This window comes from Salvelinus fontinalis, chromosome 1 (assembly GCF_029448725.1).
Source record: "Salvelinus fontinalis isolate EN_2023a chromosome 1, ASM2944872v1, whole genome shotgun sequence".
NCBI lineage: Eukaryota > Metazoa > Chordata > Actinopteri > Salmoniformes > Salmonidae > Salvelinus > Salvelinus fontinalis.
The window spans coordinates 43,706,240-43,727,745 of record NC_074665.1 but is presented as its reverse complement, the minus strand read 5'-3'; positions in this window follow the sequence as shown (position 1 = coordinate 43,727,745).

Here is a 21,506-nt window from a genome sequence, read left to right as displayed (position 1 = left end):
CATTGGCTAACTAGCTAGCCACCGGAGGTCAGCAACACAACGAGATGCAACAATTCAATTTTTTTAAATGTCATTTCACATTTTGCTCTCGATTTGATTGGTGTGAAACTCTTTTTGATCAGACGGCATCAGATCTGCCAATCCCAGGCCTAACGGGGCGGGAAGTAGCCTAGTGGTAAGAGCATTGGGCCAGTAACCGAAAGGTTGTTAGATCAAATCCCCAAGGTAAGTGTGTTATTCTGCCCCTGAACAAGGCAGTTAACCCACTGGTCCTTGGCCATCATTGTAAATAAGAATTTGTTCTTAACTGACTTGCCTAGTTAAATAAATAAAAATCAGATGGGCTACAGAGACAGAGGGGCTCTGTTTCGCTTGCTTGGGTGCTTTCTCTTGTGAGATACATTCAGCCTCTTGCAAATTGAATGAAAATGATTAAACCCAGAGAGACGAAATATAAATTATTACTATGATAAAAAAAAAAATCTAGGCAAATTTGGGAGACAAGGCAGTGCATTAAGGCCAATTTATGCTTGATCCGAAAATGTGGTCCGAGGATTTGTATGGAGGGTGTGACGCAATTGCAGAGCCTCCGGAGGCATGCAGAAGCCAAATCAAGGTCCGTACCGCATCATCGTGCACCTCTCAAATTTTGTAACAATGCTGAGGGTCACACCCAGATCTGTTTCACCTGTCTTTGTGATTGTCTCCACCTCCCCTCCAGGTGTTGCCCATCTTGCCCATTATCCCCTGTGTATTTACACCTGTGTTCTCTGTTTGTCTGTTGCCAGTTCATTTTGTTTCGTCAAGCCTACAAGCGGTTTTCCCTCTCTTCCTGTCTCTCACTTGTTGCTGTTTTCTAGTTTTCCCGGAGTTGACCTTTTCTGCCTGCCGTCCTGTACCTTTGCCCCACCTATCTGGATTACTGAGCCAACCAGGACCTCAAGACTACTCTGTGCTGCCTGGTCTCCACCAACCCCACCACCTGGAGCCAGCAGCTTGTGTGGGTGGAATATGCCTGCAACACCCTTCCCTGCTCTGCCACGGGCCTATTGCCATTTGAGTGTTCCCTGGGGTATCAGGCCCTGCTCTTCCCCAAGCAGGAAGAAGAGGTTGGCATACCTTCTGCCCAGATGTTTGTCCGCCGTTGGATCGCCATCGGACTCCGGCTCCCCGGTCTCGGGCAGAAGGTATGGCTATCCACCCGGGATCTGCGACTCCGGGGGGAATCCCGTAAACTCCCCGCCGTTCATCATCCCGTTTCCCATCTCCAAAAGTATTAGTCCCTCTGCTGTTCATCTTCAGTTGCCCCAAACCCTTCGTATACATCTCACCTTTCATGTGTCCAGAGTTAAACCCATGTCTCACAGCCCTTTGTCTCCTGGTTGATGGTAGGTGGGAGGGTGGTACATCCTATATAAAAACAAACTCACTGTCTTGACTACTTCCTTCACAATAGCTCTGCTCTGCTAAGCGCAAGAAGTAGGATAGCACTGACGTCTGCGGAGGCTGCATCACAGTAAATGCTGTACGGACACTTCAGACTTCAGATTGACCATGCAGTACATGCAGAGCCTTGTACTGACCTCGATTTGGCCTCTGTAAGCCTCCTGAGGCTCCGCAATTGCGTCACACCCTCTGTTCCAGAGCAAGCATAAATTGGCTTTACAGTCACAACCGCTGCAGCCAGAATAACAGAAAAGTAGCTGCATTTTCGTTTAAGATGTTTTCTATTGTTTGTTTTTATGATTTTGATTTTTTTTGCTTGTATTTTGTATTTATATTTTGCTGTGTGTATTTTCGTAAATTACGTAATTCAGGGCTCATCTGTAAAAGAGACCTTAGTCTCAGTATGAGTCACTGATGAAATAAAGGTTAAATAAATAAATCTAAATGTGGATACCTCCATAACAATGAGCTGATGATGCCCAATTTTGCCTGGCATATAGTGCCTTCTCATCGGGACACACGTTGACACTGTTCATTACGAGGATTGCATATCAAACACTAGGCTAGAAGCTAACCTATTTCTCCCCTATTTGACCGAGATAGTTTTTGTATTGATATGTAGGCTACGTGTGCCTATTTTTATTGATGTAGTTCTGTCCTTGAGCTCTTGTCTATTAATGTTCTGTATTATGTCATGTTTTGTGTGGATCGCAGGAAGAGAAGCTGCTGCTAATGGGGATCCTAATATAATACAAAATAGTTTGTTAGCAAACTGAATTCAAAAATATCAGTTGCTGAAAACAGCTTGTCAAACAAAATGTAATGTGGGAGGATTTGACAGTTGGGACCGGAGAAAGTCATGTTCATCATCACTCACCACGTTAGATGCTCCCAAAAAATGTCTTTGCAAAAACAAATCGATTGCTAGCTAGCTATCTACGTTTTTCGTCGTTGGACCTGCGTTTTCAATGTATCCAATTTCGTTTTGTGTGGTTGTTGGTTTAGCTTTCTGTATCTTTCTGTAACTTTGTAGCAAGTACGGTCTGCATGTGTAAGCACATATTGCGTCATGATTGCAAGGTGTCCGGATATCCTCTTCAACTGTCCTGATATATTTTCCAAATGTCCCTTTATCTGGTTTTATCTGAAATGTCCATTCTAGAATGCCCTCCTAGCCAATCAGAAACGAGTATTCAACAATTCTGTGGTATAAGTAATAATTACTTTTTATTGACTGAGTTCACTTACTAGAAGTATTTGAGTTAAAAATGCCTTGGGGTTTACAATGCAGCATACAGAGTTTGAAATACAAACATGTGGATAGGATGAAAACCGATAGATCAGAAAGTGCTTCCTCAAGCGAATTTCCATAATGTTTCACATTTGATGAAAACAAGATTATGTTGCAGCCACTATACTACTCTAAGTGTCATGTTGTCATGGATATGAGTCAAAATGGTTGGAATTGTGCCAAACGTTTGTGCACTTTTGATGCCCACACAGCCAAGCGCGGTGCGCGTGCGTGTGTTATGAGTCATATGACACATTGACACTACATAACCTTACCATTCATAACAACTTGTCTAACCATCCAATGATAATAAGCACAATGTGCCCCCCAACATCAATCTTCTGCTCAGTCAAGATAAAAGGAGGATTGTTTGAGGATGAAACCATGGGAAGATTATGATTTCAAACAGCAGGGACAGTTATGCTTATGTTGGTGCAGAGCTATGCCTCATTTGCTGTAAGATTTATGATATATCTGTCTGATATTGGATTCTCTAATAGTTATTTTCCCTCCAGTCTTCTGTGTACGTAAATGGTATATAACAACATATTAAAAGGTGCATAAACAGCATTATTAGGTTATTAAACATAGTTACCATTTTCCTATGTAATTACTTAGAAATCCCCTTGTTATTTGTTGTGGTGCTGGCAAAGCCATAAACGGATGTTGAAATGTGAGAAATAAGGGTAGGCCTATGCTAATACACGTACTGCACCAAAGCCACACTAAGAGAGGTACTTAACTGAGTATTCACCCACAATGGTTCTCGGTGTCAGTGGTATACAAAACAACAGACCTGTGTTCATAGAGTATTGTCATGGTTTCTCCTGGCACAAGAGGGTGGCAGAGACCACCCTAGAGACCTTTATTGTACTCAGGTGTGTCTTATTTCATGATTGTTTCCCCTTTAAGAGAGGTGTGTTTTCTGTTTCCTTTTGTTAGTTCTTGAATTCAGTTTCCTATGTTTCCCCCATGTGAGTTTTGAGTGCTAGTGTTTGTTGTTTTTGATTAAATATATATAAAAATGCAAAAATGTCAGCCTGTTTTTGCTTTGTCATTATGGGGTATTATGTGTAGATAAATGAGGGGGGACAATTTAATCCATTTTAGAATAAGGCTGTAGCGTAACAAAATATGGAAAACGTCAAGGGGTCTGAATACTTTCTGAATGAATTGTATGTGTATACATAAGTATGTGTGTGTGTATACGTGTGTGTATGTACAGTGCATTCGGGAAAATATTCAGACCCCTTGACTTTTTCCATATTTTGTTACGCTACAGCCTTATTCTAAAATTTATTAAATCGTTTTTTCCCCTTATCAATCTATACGATACCCTATAAAGACAAACCAAAAACAGGTTTTAGAAATGTTTGCAAATTTATACAAAATAAACCCTTTACTCAATACTTTGTTGAAGCACCTTTGGCAGCAATTACAGAATTGAGTCTTCTTGGCTATGACGCTACAAGCTTGGCACACCTGTATTTAGGGAGTTCATCCCATTATTCTCTGCAGATCCTCTCAAGCGCTGTTGAGTTGGATGGGGAGCTTCACTGCTCAGCTATTTTCAGGTCTCTCCAGAGATATCCGATAGGGTTCAAGTCCGGGCTCTGGCTGGGTCACTTAAGGACATTCAGAGACTTGTCCCAAAGCCACTCCTGCATTGTCTTGGCTGTGTGCTTAGTGTCGTTGTCCTGTTGGAAGGTTAACCTTTTCCCCAGTCGGAGGTCCTGGGTGCTCTGGAGCAGGTTTTCATCAAGGAACTCTCTGTACTCTGCTCCGTTCATCTTTCCCTCGATCCTGACTAGTCTCCCAGTCCCTGCTGCTTAAAAACATCTCCAGAGCATGATGCTGCCACCACCATCCTTCCCCGTAGTATTGGTGTCAGGTTTCCTCCAGATGGGAAGCTTGGCATTCAGGCCAAAGAGATCAATCTTTAAAAAAATAAACTGTACATTTCACCTTTCTATTAACCAGGTAGGCTAGTTGAGAACACGTTCTCATTTACAACTGCGACCTGGCCAAGATAAAGCAAAGCCGTTCGACACATAGAACAACACAGTTATACATGGAATAAACAAACATACAGTAGAAAAAGTCTATCTATATACAGTGTGTGTGCAAATGAGGTAAGATAAGAGGTAAGGCAATAAATAGGCCATGGTGGCGAAGTAATTACAATATAGAAATTAAACACTTGAATGGTAGACGTGCAGAATATGAATGTGCAAGTAAAGATACTGGGGTACAAAGGAGATAAATAAATATAGTATGGGGATGAGGTAGTTGTCACGCCCTGACCTTAGTTCCTTTGTTATGTCTCTATTTTTGGTTTGGTTAGGGCATGAGTTGGGGTGTGAATTCTATGTTTTTGTTCTATGTTTTATATTTCTATGTGTTTGGCCGAGTGTGGTTCTCGTTGTCTTTGATTGAGAACCATACTTAGGTAGCCTCATCCCACCTGTGTTTTGTGGGTTGTTGTTTCCTGTTGTGTGTCTGCACCAGCCAGAACTGTTTCGGTCGTTATTCTTTGTTATTTCAGTGTTCATTTAATAAATATGGACACGTACCACGCTGCACCTTGGTCCCCTCCTTCCAACAACCGTTACAGTAGTTGGATGGGCTATTTACAGATGGGCTATGTACAAGGTGTAGTGATCTTTGAGCTCCTCTGCCAGCTGGCGAGGGAGATATGAGTCTCCAGCTTCAGTGATTTTTGCAGTTCGTTCCAGTCATTGGCAGCAGAGAACTGGAAGTAAAGGTGGCCAAAGGGGCGACCAGTGAAATATACCTGCTGGAGCACGTGCTACGGGTGGGTGCTGCTATGGTGACCAGTGAGCTGAGATAAGGCGGGACTTTACCTAGCAAAGACTTGTAGATGACCTGGAGCCAGTGGGTTTGGTGGCGAGTATGAAGCGAGTGCCAGCCAACGAGAGCGTACAGGTCGCAGTTGTGGGTAGTATATGGGGCAGTGGTGACAAAACAGATGGCACTGTGATAGACTGCATCCAATTTGTTAAGTAGTGTTGGAGAATATTTTGTAAATGACGGTAGGATGGTCAGTTTTACGAGCGTATGTTTGAGTGATGGATGCTTTGTTGCGAAATAGGAAGCCAATTCTAGATTTAATTTTGTATTGGAGATGCTTAATGTGAGTCTGGAAGGAGAGTTTAGTCTAACCAGACACCTAGGTATTTATAGTTGTCCACATATTCTAAGTCTGAACCGTCCAGAGTACTGATGCTGGATGGGCGGGCAGGTGCGGGCAGTGATCGGTTGAAGTGCATGCATTTAGCTTTACTTGCATTTAAGAGCAGTTGGAGGCCACGGAAGGACAGTTGTATGGCATTGAAGCTCGTCTGGAGGTGAGTTAACAGTGTCCAAAGAAGGGCCAGAAGTATACAGAATGGTGTCGTCTGCGTAGATGTGGATCAGAGAATCACCAGCAGCAAGAGAAACATCATTGATGTATACAGAGAAGAGAGTCGGTCCGAGAATTGAACCCTGTGGCACCCCCATAGAGACTGCCAGACGTCCGGACAACAGGCCCTCCGATTTGACACACTGAACTCTATCAGAAAAGTAGTTGGTGAACCAGGCGAGGCAATCATTTGAGAAACCATGGCTGTTGAGTCTGCCAATAAGAATGTGGTGATTGACAGAGTCGAAAGCCTTGGCCAGGTCGATGAATACGGCTGCACAGGATTGTCTCTTATCGATGGCGGTTATAATATCGTTTAGGACCTTGAGCGTGGCTAAGGTGCACCCATGACCAGCTCTGAAACCAGATTGCATAGTGGAGAAGGTACGGTGGGATTCAGAATGGTCGGTAATCTGTTTTGTTAACTTGGCTTTCGAAGACCTTAGAAAGCAGGGTAGAATAGATATAGGTCTGTAGCAGTTTGGGTCTAGAGTTTCTCCCCCTTTGAAGGGGATCTCAGACGATACGAAAGAGATGTTGAACAGGCTAGTCAAAAGGGGTTGCAACAATTTCGGGCAGATCATTTTAGAAAGAGAGGGTCCAGATTGTCTAGCCCGGCTGATTTGTATTTGTAAGTCGCTCTGGATAAGAGCGTCTGCTAAATGACTTAAATGTAAATATAAAATTTGTAGGGGTCCAGATTTTGCAGCTCTTTCAGCTATCTGGAATTGGGTGAAGGAGAAATGGGAGAGGCTTGGGCGAGTTGCTGTGGAGGGTGCAGGGCTATTGACCGGGGTAGGGGTAGCCAGGTGGAAGGCATGGCCAGCCGTAGGAAAATGCTTTTTGAAATTCTCAATTATAGTGGATTTATCGGTGGGGACAGGGTTTCCTAGCCTCAGTGCAGTGGGCAGCTGGGAGGAGGTGCTCTTATTCTCCATTGACTTTACAGTGTCCCAGAACCTTTTTGAGTTTGTGCTACAGGATGCAAATTTCTGCTTGAAAAAGCTAGCCTTTGATTTCCTAACTGCCTGTGTATATTGGTTCCTAACTTCCCTTTAAAGTTGCATATCACAGGGGCTATTCGATGCTAATGCAGAACGCCATAGGATGTTTTTGTGTTGGTTAAGGGCAGTCAGGTCTGGAGAGAACCAAGGGCTATTTCTGTTCCTGGTCCTACATTTTTTGAATGGAGCATGCTTAATTAAGATGGTGAGGAAGGCACTTCTGAAGAATAACCGGGCATCCTCTACTGACGGGATGAGGTCAATATCCTTCCAGGACACCTGGGCCAGGTCAATTAGAAAGGCCTGCTCGCTGAAATGTTTTATGAAGCGTTTGACAGTGATGAGGTCGTTTGACCGCAGACCCATTACGGATGCAGGAAAGGAGGCAGTAATCACTGAGATCTTGGTTGAAAACACTCACTCACTCACTCACTCACTCACTCACTCACTCACTCACTCACTCACTCACTCACTCACTCACTCACGAGACAACCGCACATGGCAAACAGTTCAAGCTTCTGCAAAGCACAAGAGAAAACACACCTCTTTTAACAGGGAAATCATAATGAGTAATAGAACACACCTGAGTGTCATAATTATCTCTAGGATGGTCTCTGCCACCCTCTGGTGACAGGTGGAACCATGACATGAATAACCTGTGTTGTACCTTCTCTGGATATAGAATCAATTCGAACAAAAGTGAACTAATGCCCATACGGGTGCAAAACCCTTCTTGGTTAGAACATCTTCCATTTAAGATATCTTCAGACAAATTTACCTATCTGGGAATTGAAGTTACCAAACAATACTCCTTTACCTATTCCAGAACATCCTGGTATTCAAGTCCTTTCCTAAAAACAACTGGACTCAATTATCAATCCATTCATCTGGGATTATAAAACACAGAGGATAGGTATAAAGAAACCACCTCTGTGAATTCAAGACGGAAGGAGGATTGTCTTTCCCAAATGTTATATTTTACTATTGGGCCGCTAACCTGTTACGTTCTGGCGTCATCCAGCTGGCTTAGTATGGAGCGTGAGGATTGCCACCCCTTCTATTGGAGCTGTGATTCTGTCCCCTGTCAATTTGGAGATGTCACTTTATAGTAATAATCTAATTATACATAGCACAGTCTGTATCTGGAAGCAAATTAAGGTCCATTTTGACCTTAGACCAATATAATTATTGCTCCCTATAGCAAGGAATCCCTCCTTTGTCCCTTCTAACCTTAAACACATTTGAGCGATGGGGAAAGCTATGGATCAAACCCATAGGGGATCTACATATAAAGGGACGTTTGCCTCTGTTGATTTGCTGAAGGGAACCTGTAACTTTTCAGATACCTACAGATTAGAGACTGTTAAAAATAATCTTCCTACATTTGAAAATGCTAAACCTTCCTCGTTTGACGGTGGCATCAAAATATGTCCCACCTCAGGCAAACGGATATCTATATGACGCTTTTCAATTTGTAAGCACACCCTCTACAGATGCCATTCAGGCAAAATGGGAGGAAGAACTAGGCACTGACATTTCTGTAGCAGACTGGGAGGATAGCTTGGAGTATATCCACACCGGCTCAATTAACTCCAGACATTGTCTTATACAATTCAAGATTTTACACAGATTACACAAAATTAATGGAGAGAGATTGGGGAGGGGCTGTGTATAACTGGGTGGGAGGGCTGTGAGGGGGGACATCTGCCATCTTGTCTGTTTATTTGTCCTTGTTCTGTTTTTGTTTTTATATTTTTTTTGTATCTGTGTTTTGTCTATATAAGAAATGCACACTTTTCTACAAAGTACATGTACACAATTCTTATGTGTGTTCAATTAAAAAATATTTGATTAAAACGCTGGAGTGCATTATCCAGTGTGTGTGCGCGCGCAATTGTGTGTGTCATTGTTAGCACTATTAAATAGTAAAAATTTTGTTCTAGGGCTGGCATAGCAAAATGGCTCCTTAACTTAGTTACATGGCTAGCTGACAGTCTAACATCATGGCCGAATTAGACTGGGCACGAATATCATATCAACATGGCATAAGTCATTGCAAAAAGTGTAGAATTTCAGGAAATTTGCTTTAAAACTGCAAAAATGTATCTCCACCTCATGGGAAAATGTGTTGAATCGCAGAAAATTAGCTGTAAAACTACACATTTTTTTCTCGGCCTCATGGCAAAATGAGTAGAATTCAGGGCCGTTTCTAGGATTTGAAGACATTGGGGGCTCAGCCCAAAGCCAGTAGGAGGGTCTGGGGACATTTTACCCCGGCAAAAAATGAATTTCAACAGCTAAATGCATCCATTTGTTGCACTTTGAGATGAACATTGTGATCTTTTTCAGGAAACTTGCAACTTCCCACCTGCCACAGCAGACACTGCCAGTACTCAATTACAGTTGTTACTGTGGGTCTCTCCATTTTGGAACACTCCTTACTCTGGAACACATACATCTGTTGCCAAGAACCACAACATAGACTCTGAGCCAAACTGATTAATGAATCCCACAGTACCCAAACACCATTTCTCTCTCGATCACACACATACACACACAATGTGCAGTAATTAGAATGCATAGAGCAGCTTTAAGTGACAGTCTACAGTGTGCTCACCCCTCTGCCTCTCTCCATCGCTTTCTCTGTGTCGTCTGTTGCTGTCTCTTGTCTGCCCTCTTCTGTTGCTGTCTCTGAGTATTCTATGTTGCTGTCTATGTACCCTTTCTCATACTATCCTGGTTGCAAAAAGTGAAAAGTAAACAAATGTTTTAATAGTAATTTCAGAGGCTTTTTCACCTCACCTGCAAATTCTTTGTAAATTGTTTTACTTTTACACTGTCTGTATTTCACCCGCTATAATTTGTGCAAATAAATAAAACAAATTAGAATCTATAGAGCAGCTTGAAGTGATACAGTCTGCTGTGTGCTGAACTGACCCTTTGTTCTATTTCCGTCTTCTCTCTTCTGTCACTTTCTCTGTATCTTGTCTGTTGCTGTCTCAGGTTCTTGTTTGTTACTGTCTGTCTATCCTCTTCTGTTATGGACTGTTCTGTTCTTCTGGTGTCTCTCTCCATCATCTACACCACTGTTGCTACCTCTGTGTCTTGTCTGGTGTGTCCCTTTTTAGTTTTGCAATCCAAAACAGTCAAGGGGTTACTAGGGTGGCTTAACTTGTTTTGGGCCTATGTCTGGGTCACCTAAATCATCCTATTCCCTACCATTTGTCCCTGGCTGCTATTGTTCTAAGTACTCCCCCTGGCTTGCTGTTCTCATCTGACCTCTTCCTTGGCTCATCAGAAAGGTAGCAAGGTAGAGGTGCAACATGTCATTAGTTTGTTTTATAGGGCGACTGTACTTTCTGATTTGGCCTTGTTTTAGATTTGGTTAATTAAGAAATGATAGCAGCCATGACTGAATTCAAAAGTGAGTTGGTTTTGGGTGTGGTTTGATGTGGTTGTCTCGTGTGTGTTCGCAGGTGGGAAGAGTAGGCCAAATTGTTTAGCCAATTAGCTTCAGTCGGCTGGTGTGCGACCAGACTTTGACTTTGGATAGCCTATCTCCGGGGCTAGTTAGGGACCGTCAATGAATTACAAAATGTAAATGAGACAATATTTTCATGTTGCACAGCTTTTAGTTTTGTCATTAAATGCTTTCAATATTTGTATGGACATTTCTACAGTTTATAGTTGGTTTGAGGTTTATAAGCTATTGGAATATTAACATATTGTCCCATGTACATTGTGTAATTTACCGATGGTCCCTAACTAGCCCCACAAGACATGCCACCAGAGGTCTCTTCACAGTCCCCAAGTCCAGAACAGACTATGGGAGGCGTACACTACTACATAGAGCCATGACTACATGGAACTCTATTGCATATCAAGTAACTCCAGCAAGCAGTAAAAATTGATTTAAAAAACAGATCAAAATACACCTTATGGAACAGCGGGGACTGTGAAGCAACACAAACATAGGCACCAACACATGCATACAAACACACGATAACAAATGCACTATACACACACGTACACATGGATTTTGTGTTGTAGATATGTGGTAGTAGAGTAGGAGACTGAGTATACACACTTAATATGTTGTGAAATCTGTTGTGAATAAATTGTAATAAAACAAAATGTAGAACTGCCTTCATTTTGCTGTACACCAGGAAGAATAGCTGCTGCCTTGGCACGCAGATAATGGGGATCTATAATAAATACAAATGGGGATCTCCAAAGTCAAACCAAATTTATCACAGGCATTACGATTGGGTTGCGTGCAGCTGCACTCCGAATTGATGATTACTTGTGTGCTGCCAACTGTGGGCATGTGGGCAGGATTGAAACAAACCCAACCTTAATTTACGCTATGATGCAGTGATGACCACAAGTCTCGAAAAACTCCGTTTTGGAGGAGACCGACTTTATGACAAATTATCCTATTTACACTTTGAAGTCAATTTTGACAGAAGAATAAATGTTTCTGACTCATATCGATGCCACATAGTCTGTTTTCTAAATGAGAAGTTGGATTTTAGGGGCAGTTGCTCTTTACAGTTACTGTAAACTGACACAACCATGGCAACTCAACTGTAAAGAAAAATTCCAGCATAACAGCACCACACAACTCCCAACATGACAGATAAGAAGCTACATAGCCCCTTTGCTATATGAATATAAAGAGACATGAGCCCCTAAAAATGACCTGTAAAATGGAATAAGTTATAAGACCTCTGTAATTAATTTCAATTTGTCAGTTCTACCAGCTAATGTGAGATATTTAGATTACATAACATTTGAGGACACATAGTTTAAGGGCCTATGTATTTTCAATGTTTTGTTAACGTACAATCTAAACAAAAAGCTGTGGCTTGAGCACCCTCAAGTTTGTTTATTTGTCATATACACATGATACACGTACATGAAGTACACAGTGCAATGAAATGCTTAATTGTAGGTTAACTCTTCGACAATGCAACAACAATAAAAAGGTAAGTAGCTACAGTGTGAATAAAAAGAGTAATAAAAATAAAAACTCACAAGAATTTCACCAATTTAATAATGGATATGTATTTTTTGTTTTATACATTTTTGTACAAATAGTTACAGTTGAAGTCGGAAGTTTTACATACACCTAAGCCAAATAATTTTAAGCTCAGTTTTTCACAATTCCTGACACTTAATCCTAGTAAAAATTCCCTGTTTTAGGTCAGTTAGGATCACCACTTTATTTAAAGAATGTGAAATGTCAGAATAATAGTAGAGAGAATGATTTATTTCAGCTTTTATTTATTTCATCACATTCCCAGTGGGTCAGAAGTTTACATACACTCAATTAGTATTTGGTAGCATTGCCTTTAAATTGTTTAACTTGGGTCAAACGTTTCGGGTAGCCTTCCACAAGCTTCCCACAATAAGTTGGGTGAATTTTGGCCCATTCCTCCTGACAGGTGGTGTAACTGAGTCAGGTTTGTAGGCCTCCTTGCTTGCACATCCTTTTTCGGTACTGCCCACACATTTTCTATAGGATTGAGGTCAGGGCTTTGTGATGGCCACTCCAATACCTTGACTTTGTTGTCCTTAAGCCATTTTGCCACAACTTTGGAAGTATGCTTGGGCTCATTGTCCATTTGGAAGATCCATTTGCGACCAAGCTTAAACTTCCTGACTGATGTCTTGAGATGTTGCTTCAATATATCCCCATAATTTTCCTCTTTCATGATGCCATCTATTTTGTTAAGTGCACCAGGCCCTCCTGCAGTAAAGCACCCCCACAACATCATACTGCCGCCCCCGTTTTTCACAGTTGGGATGGTGTTCTTCGGCGTGCAAGCCTCCCCCTTTTTACTCCAAACATAATGGTCATTATGGCCAAACAGTTCTATTTTTGTTTCATCAAACCAGAGGACATTTCTCCAAAAAATACGGTCTTTGTCCCCATGTGCAGTTGTAAACCGTAGTCTGGCTTTTTTATGGCGGTTTAGGAGCAGTGGCTTCTTCCTTGCTGAGTGGCCTTTCAGGTTATGTCGATATAGGACTCGTTTTACTGTGGATATAGATACTTATGTACCTGTTTCCTCCAGCATCTTCACAAGGTCCTTTGCTGTTGTTCTGGGATTGATTTGCACTTTTCCCACCAAAGTACGTTCATCTCTAGGAGACAGAACGCGTCTCCTTCCTGAGCGGTATGACGGCTGCGTGGTCCCATGGTGTTTTTACTTGCGTACTATTGTTTGTACAGATGAACGTGGTACTTCCAGGAATTTGAAAATTTCTCCCCAATGATGAACCAGACTTTTGGAAGTCTACAATTTTTTTCTGAGGTCTTAGCTGATTTATTTTTATTTTCCTATGATGTCAAGCAAAGAGGCACTGAGTTTGAAAATAGGCCTTGAAATACATCCACAGGTACACCTCCGATTGACTCAAATTATGTCAATTAGGCTATCAGAAGCTTCTAACGCCATGACATTTTCTGGAATTTTCCAAGCTGTTTAAAGGTACAGTCAACTTAGTGTATGTAAACTTCTGACCCACTGGAATTGTGATACAGTCAAATAATCTTTCTGTAAACAATTGTTGGAAAAATTACTTGTGTCATGCAAATTTGTGGAGTGGTTGAAAAGCGAGTTTTAATGACTCCAACCTAAGTGTATGTAAACTTCCGACTTCAACTGTACATAGCCTATATGGAAATAACAGATATGAGCCAAGCATGTTTACCGGTAGAATGTAATAGGATAAAGACCTCTATGATCAATTTCATTTTGTCAGTTCTACCACCTCAACATTGCTAATTTTAAACAGGATTAAATATAATCTTGTAGTAAGGTTCAGCTTCAGTCCACAGGGGGGCACCTTGTCACTGTCAAAAATATGTGCTTCAGTCAGAAAAACCTTCTCTCATCTTTTCGGTCTCAGCTAGCTAGCCAGCCAGTAGCTAACGAACTAGCCAGCCAGTAGCTAACGAACTAGCCAGCCAAGCTAGCTACAGAAACGAAACCCATCAAATACACTCTCTGGAACTAAACACTTTTCCTAATATCATGATTTATATCAACATCCTTAGCTTGACCATTTACTAAATATACTGTTAAATAACTCTGACAGACACCCAATAGCTAACGCTAGCTTAGTAGCATTAGCCAACCCTTATGCTGAGGGAGACTAGCTAGTTAGCTACCACCAACCTTGCACAAACCTGTGGTTTACTCTGCTGCTACTGCACTTTTACATTCTGGCTGTTCTGCCCTCTCCACCTCATTCACTGCTGCCTCAACCTACTGCCTCTTTTTGCTTCTCTTTCGGAAGAAGTTCCAAATATCCATATTTGCTCTGTGCTATGCTGCAGACTGACTGACACAACATTGACATCTAACCGGTGCTGTAGTCATGGGGGAGGGGTCAAGGGAAGTGAGCGATCTACTGCATCGTGAACTCTCTGCAAATCTCAGCAGGCAGTGCATCACGCCAGTGGCTTCTTTTCAAGCATTTCGCTACATTCGCATTAACATCTGCTAACCATGTGTATGTGACCAATACAATTTGTTTTATACTGCATAGCACAAGTGATCTGTGGTTATGGAAAGTCATATCTGACTGAAAAATAATAATATTCTTCACCATCAAAAGGTTCTGGGCTGGACCAAAAACATCTGGGCTGAAGCCTCGGAAGCCCAGGCCACTGGTAGAATTGCAATAAATGAGTTATACGTTTTCTAAAAATGTTCTCTCTGCCCCATGGCAAAATGTGTAGAATTGCAGGAAATTAACTTTAAACATAACATTTTTATTTCTGCCATCAACAGATGTGGGTGGCTCTCGAGTGGCGCTGTGGTCAAAGACACTGCATCTAAGTGTAAGAGGCCTCACTGCAGTACCTGGTTTAAATCCAGGCTGCATCACATCCGGCTGTGATTAGGAGTCCCATAGGGCGGCGTACAATTGGCCCAACGTCTGGGTTTGTCCAGGGTAGGCTGTCATTGTAAATAAGAATTTGTTTCTAACTGACTTGCCTAGTTAAATCAAAAAACATCTTGCTACTATATCTCAAATAATGTCAGAGTATAGTTTCATATACACAATGTGTATATATATACTATTTAATTCCAGTGTAAGTTCAGTGTTCTTTTCTGACAGTCTGTAAATTGATACAGGTGTGGGATAACTTCCTGTTAAAAAGTGCTAATTTCTTACGAGAAATCGGTTTTAACAGGGCTATAGTTTAGGTGTAGCCTAAGGCTTCAGTTCAGATACACTTATGTCGTACTGGAGCCCAATATCTATCTTGTGTTATTAAGCTATGTAAAACGACGGTCGTTGACGTGAATGGCTGCATTTCAGATCCATTTTTTTTGTATATTTGAATATCGCAGTAGTAGGACCTACAGTACTAGGACATGTATCTGTCTGGTGCTTTAGCATTTAAGCAAGCGAGAGAGAAAGAGTCTAGGTTTTCATAGAATATATGGCTCCCCTCTAAACATGAAGGGTTAAAGGTAGATCAAATGCTTGGTACACTCTGGAATTACCAGAAGACATTCATAAAAGAGATGACGCTTGGGTCAAGGCCAGGAACACAGGCTTCGGCCCCGAACTGGCAAGCTTTCAAGCAACTGAGGAATCATTGTGTATGACAAATCGAAAAAGCTAAATTTGATTATTATGTAACCGCTCTTTCGGATTGTAATGGGAACCCGGCTAAATTCATGTAAACTGTCAAATCCCTGAAGGGTTCTACTTCCTATCTGCCACAACAAATTCATTCAGACACTGGCCTCATTACGGGGAAAAATGCCATCATTGATGCATTTAATCACCATCTCTTCGAAAGAACTTCTAAGCCTATTCACAATGATATTGGGCTGGATGCTGATAGGGGAAACTTGCTGAATGATCAGAGAAATCCTAGTCAAAGCTTTTCTTTTAGTCTATTTATTTTAAAAAGTCCTGGTGTTTTGCTAGCAATAGACAACAAGAAATCCACAGGGGCTGACCAATTGGATCTTGGTCTGCTTAAGTCTGCAGTGCCCATCCTTGTTGGCTCAATAACCCACATTTTTTTTATTCAACATTTATCAGGAAATATTCAAAGTATTTGAAATCAGCTCTTGTGCTGCCACTCCATAATTGCAGGAATAGTAGTGATCTTAATAATTATCGCCCCATTTCAAGGCTTCCTTGTCTAGCGAAGAATCTTGAATCCTTGGTAAGTGTCCAACTTTGCTCTTTTTTATCTGAGCAATGTATCTTGAATGTAAAAAACAATCAGAGTTTAGGCCTGGGCATAGCACTATTACAGCTACCACTTTAGTTGTTGATCTGGTCAATGCTTTAGACACTAAAGTGAAATGTGCTGCTTTGTTTGTGGACCTGTCAAAAGCTTTTGATACTGTTGATCATGCTATTATATTGAATAGGTTATCTCTGACACCTGTTCATGGTTTCATGATTATCTTAATGACAGAACTCAGGCCATCGTGATTGATGGGGTTAAGTTTGAATCTCTTGAAGTACATAAAGGTGTACCACAGGGGTCGATTTTGGGACCTGTTCTCCTCAGTATTTATATAGTCAATCTAAAAGATGTGTCAATCTAAACAAAATAAAATAAATAGTCTATATGTGGATGATACTATTATGTATGCTAATTGCCCCAACTGTTGATCTGGCTGTGTTAAAACTAGTCAGATTTTAAAGGTATGTAGGAATCCATTGCTGATTTAATACTTAATACAGGCAAATTGAAATACATGTTGTTTTTAAACTCTCATAAGAATGTTTCAGATGAAATGTATGTTCACTCATTAGATGCTTCTCTAATCGAACGTGTTCTTGCACATTTGGATTGATATGGATTTGATGTTTAAGAAACATTTAGGTGAGCTGGTTTCTACAGAAACAAATTTCTACAGAAACAAATTGTGCCTTTCTCTAAGCAGTAGGAAGCAGATTATTCAGTCAACCTTTATCTGTTCTTGATTATGGTGATATTATTTATTTATAGTGCAGCTGCTACTACTCTTAAACCTTTGGATGCCATTGTAACGGAGACGCAGGGAGTCAGGAAGCAGGTGCAGTCGGTGAGTTTAATAGGATAGAACATGGAGTGAATACAAAAACAGGAGTAGCATCTAAACATGAGAAAAAAAATTCGACCTAATGGGTGATACAACGGAGTCCTAGATAAAGGGGAAGACGTGACGGCCATCTACCATAGCGCCCTTCGACAGACTGTTTTGACACTCATCACTGCATCCTGTGTCAAAAGGTTGTCTGGACTTCGCTAAAAGAACTGTTACACATGAATAGGCTATTATGTAAGTGCCCTCTAGTGTTCAGAAAATGACATGAACATCTGAGATGGATATAGAACTAATATCTTTCCCTAAAGTCATTAAGAAAAGATGATAACGAACAAGAAAGGAAAAAGTAGGAAAATTGTGTAGTTTGATTACAACACTTTATTTTAATCATCAATAATAAGTCATCTAGCCTACTTCAAAAATGGGTAGGTTGCAGTAGCAATTTAGCCTAGGCCTACTAATACATATGCATACCGGTAGCTAGCTAAATATTCGTGTCAAGGTGACATGTTAGTAAGGCATAAGCATTTTTCCTTTGCTACCACTTCAAATTCTAATAATAAAGTAGAGCAAAAAATAAAGTGGGCTATCCAGAGCATCTTTTCAACATTATTTGTTCACTCCCATGAACCGCAAGAACTGACTTGTGATCTGGGACTTCCGGATCTTCAGCTGCTTAGGTACAGCAAAAGTTAACTTCGCATCACTCAGGCTCTGCAGGCCTATCTCGGAAGTCTTCAGATAGTGGGCTGGAACAGAGAGAGGAATGATCAGTGTTCACAACTATACATGTTGGAGATAAATGGTGACTGGATTGACACACTTATGGCACCCTTTTCTCTATATGGTGCACTAGAGCCCTATTGGCAGTGGTCAAATGTAGTGCGCTACATAGGGAATAGTGTGCCATTTCGGATTCACATGATCCTTTATAGCATCAATGGTACTGGTGTCATAAGTTGTCTATGGTCTTACAGATTCCAGAGCTTCACTAAGGTATCTCGGTGTCTTTTCCCAGGCGCTGTTGGAGTCCCACCATCGGTGGCATGAGGTAGGGTCCATCAAATCCTCTGGCATAGTCCCATAAGCTCCACAGGTCTGGAGGTCTCAAGTTGTCCAGGAGATGTCTGCCGATAACGCTGCAAACATCTAGGCTCATCTCCATGTCTAGGATGTCCCTCCTGAAACCTTCCTGGAGATGCAAGACGTGGGCGGGCACACTTCCTCAGGATGTCCCGGGGCCAGATTGTTGGTGAGCTTCAGACAATGCTCGTTCTCACACAGCAAGTGGAGCCGGTAGAAACAGACTCTGCTCTGTTGAAAAGTGAGCAGATGGCGTCTCATCGGGGCGATGATGAGCTTCACCATGTCGTTGTTGAGCAAGGTCAGCTCATTCTTCATTAAAGGCGAACCCCCCACGTGTTGCGGAACAAGTCCTTAAGCAGCTGCTTCAGGATGGTGGTGGTGGTGATGGGTGTGGGGAGGAAAGAAGAGTCATTTTTAACAACTCTAGGTTTTTTCAGAGATGTGTCCTCTGCAATAAATACAGGGGTCTTCACGAGGCTGAGCTCCACTTTGGACTGGTTAACGATTTTAGTTTGGGACTCAACATTGATCTGACATTTGGTCAGAGATGTGTCCTCAGTAAGTACAGTGCATTCTGAAAATATTCAGACCTCTTGATTTTTTTTCACATTTTGTTACGTTACATCCTGTTTCTAAAATTGATAAAATAGTTTTCCCCCCTCATCATTCCACACACAATACACAATGATGACAAAGCAAAAACAGGATTTTAGACAGTTTTGCACATTTATTAAGAACAGAAAACTGAAATATCACATTTACATAAGTACTCAGACCCTTAACTAAGTACTTTGTTGAAGCACCTTTGGAAGCGATTACAGCCTCGAGTCTTCTTGGATATGATGCTACAAGCTTGGCACACCAGTATTTGGGGAGTTTCTCCCATTCTTCTCTGTAGATCCTCTAAAGCTCTGTCCAGATTGGATGGGGGGGCGTCGCTGCACAGCTATTTGTAGGTCTCTATGGTCTCTCCAGAGATGTTCGATCGGGTTCATGTCCGGCCTCTGGCTGGGCCACTCAAGGATATTCAGAGACTTGTCCCGAAACCACTCCTCGCTGTGTGCTTAGGGTCGCCTCAGTCTGAGATCCTGAGCGCTCTGGAGCAGGTTTTCATCAAGGATTGCTCTGTACTTTTCTCTATTAATCTTTCCCTCGATCCTGACTAGTCTTCCAGTCCCTGCCACTGAAAAACATCCCCACAACATGATGCTGCCACCACCATGCTTCACCGTAGGGATCCTCCAGATGTGATGCTTGGCATTCAGACCAAAGAGTTCAATCTTGGTTTCATCAGACCAGAGAATATTATTTCTCAGGGTCTGAGAATCCTTTAGGTGCCTTTTGGTAAACTCCAAGTGGGCTGTCATGAGACTTTTACTGAGCAGTGGCCTCCGTCTGGCCAGTCTACCATAAAGGCCTGATTGGTGGAGTGTTTCCAGAAGGACAACCATCTTCACAGAGGAACTCTTGAGCTCTGTCAGAGTGACCATGGGTTCTTGGTCACCTCCCTGATCAAGGCCCTTCTCCCCCGATTGCTCAGTTTGGCCGGGTGGCCAGCTCTAGGTGGTTCCAAACGTATTCAATTTAACAATGATGGAGGTCACTGTGTTCTTGCGTACCATCAACGCTACAGAAATGTTTTGGTACCCTGCCCCAGATCTGTGCCTCGACACAATCCGGTCTCAGAGCTCTACTGACAATTCCTTCGACCTCATGGCTTGGTTTTTGCTCTGACATGCTCTGTCAACTGTGGGACCCTATATAGACAGGTGTGTACCTTTCCAAATCATGTCAAATCAAGGAAATGTACCACTTGTGGACTCCAATCAAGTTGTAGAAACATCTCAAGAATGATAAATGGAAACAGGATGCATCTGTGCTCAATTTTGAGTCTCATAGCAAAGTGTCTGAATACTTATGTAAATAAGATATTTCTGTTTTTTCTTTTTTGTAGATTGAGGACCTTTCTTTATTTAATCCATTTTAGAATAAGGCTGTAACATAACAAAATGTGGAAAAAGGGAATGGGTCTGAATACTTTCCGAATGCACTGTATATGGCTCTGCAGGTGGGCATGGCTTGACTTGGGACCAGTTTAACAATTTCGGTAGGGAGGAGAAAAAAGTGGGACACTTTTTCAACAACAGGAGGTTTGGTCAGAAATGTTGCCCCTTTAAGTCCAGGGCTCTGCAGGTAGGTGGGCATGACTTTGGACCATTCAACATCATCTCAATGGGCAAGAGAGTGGGACAAGAGAGCGACTTTTTTGGGGTTCTTCACGCAGGTGGTCTCAACTTTGGTCCGGTCCAAAATGTCTTCCTTCCTCACTTGTAAAGACTCCTTCAGGAGACTCATCTTTGTCATCCCTGATCCGATAGAAGATCTGATTCCTCCATTTGAAAAATAGCTCAAACCTTCAATATAGGACATAGAATACATAACAAAATGAATGCGATTTGGAAGAGTTTTAATCAATAAAAGAGTCAACAGCCAAACGTGCTATATTCAAGGCTACAGAATGAGAATTAAGAGTTTTAAAGCATCACATACACATGACCAAAAGTATGTGGCCACCTGCTCGTCAAACGTCTAATTTCAAAATCATGAGCATTAATATGGAGTTGGTCCCCCCTTTGCTGCTATAATGGCCTCCACTCTTCTGGGAATGCTTTCCACTAGATGTTGGAGCGTTGCTGCGGGGACTTGCTTCCATTCAGCCACAAGAACACAAGAGGTTGGGCACTGATGTTGGGCGATAGGGCCTGGCGTTCCAATTCATCAGTCTGCGTTCCAATTCATCCCAAAAGTATTTGATTGGGTTGAGGTCAGGACTCTGTGTAGGCCAGTCAAGTTCTTCCACACCGACCTCGACAAACCATGTCTGTATGGACCTCGCTTTGTGCCCAGGGGCATTGCCATGGTGAAACAGGAAAGGGCCTTCTTCAAACTGTTGCCACAAAGTTGGAGGCACAGAATTGTCATTGTATGCTGTAGCGTTAAGATTTTCCTTCACTGGAACTAAGGGGCCTAGTCCGAACCATGAAAAACAGCCCCAGACCATTATTCCTCCTCCATCAAACTTTACAGTTGGAACTATGCATTGGGGCAGGTAGCATTCTCCTGGCATTCGCCAAACCCAGATTCGTCCGTCGGATTGCCAGATGGAGAAGCGT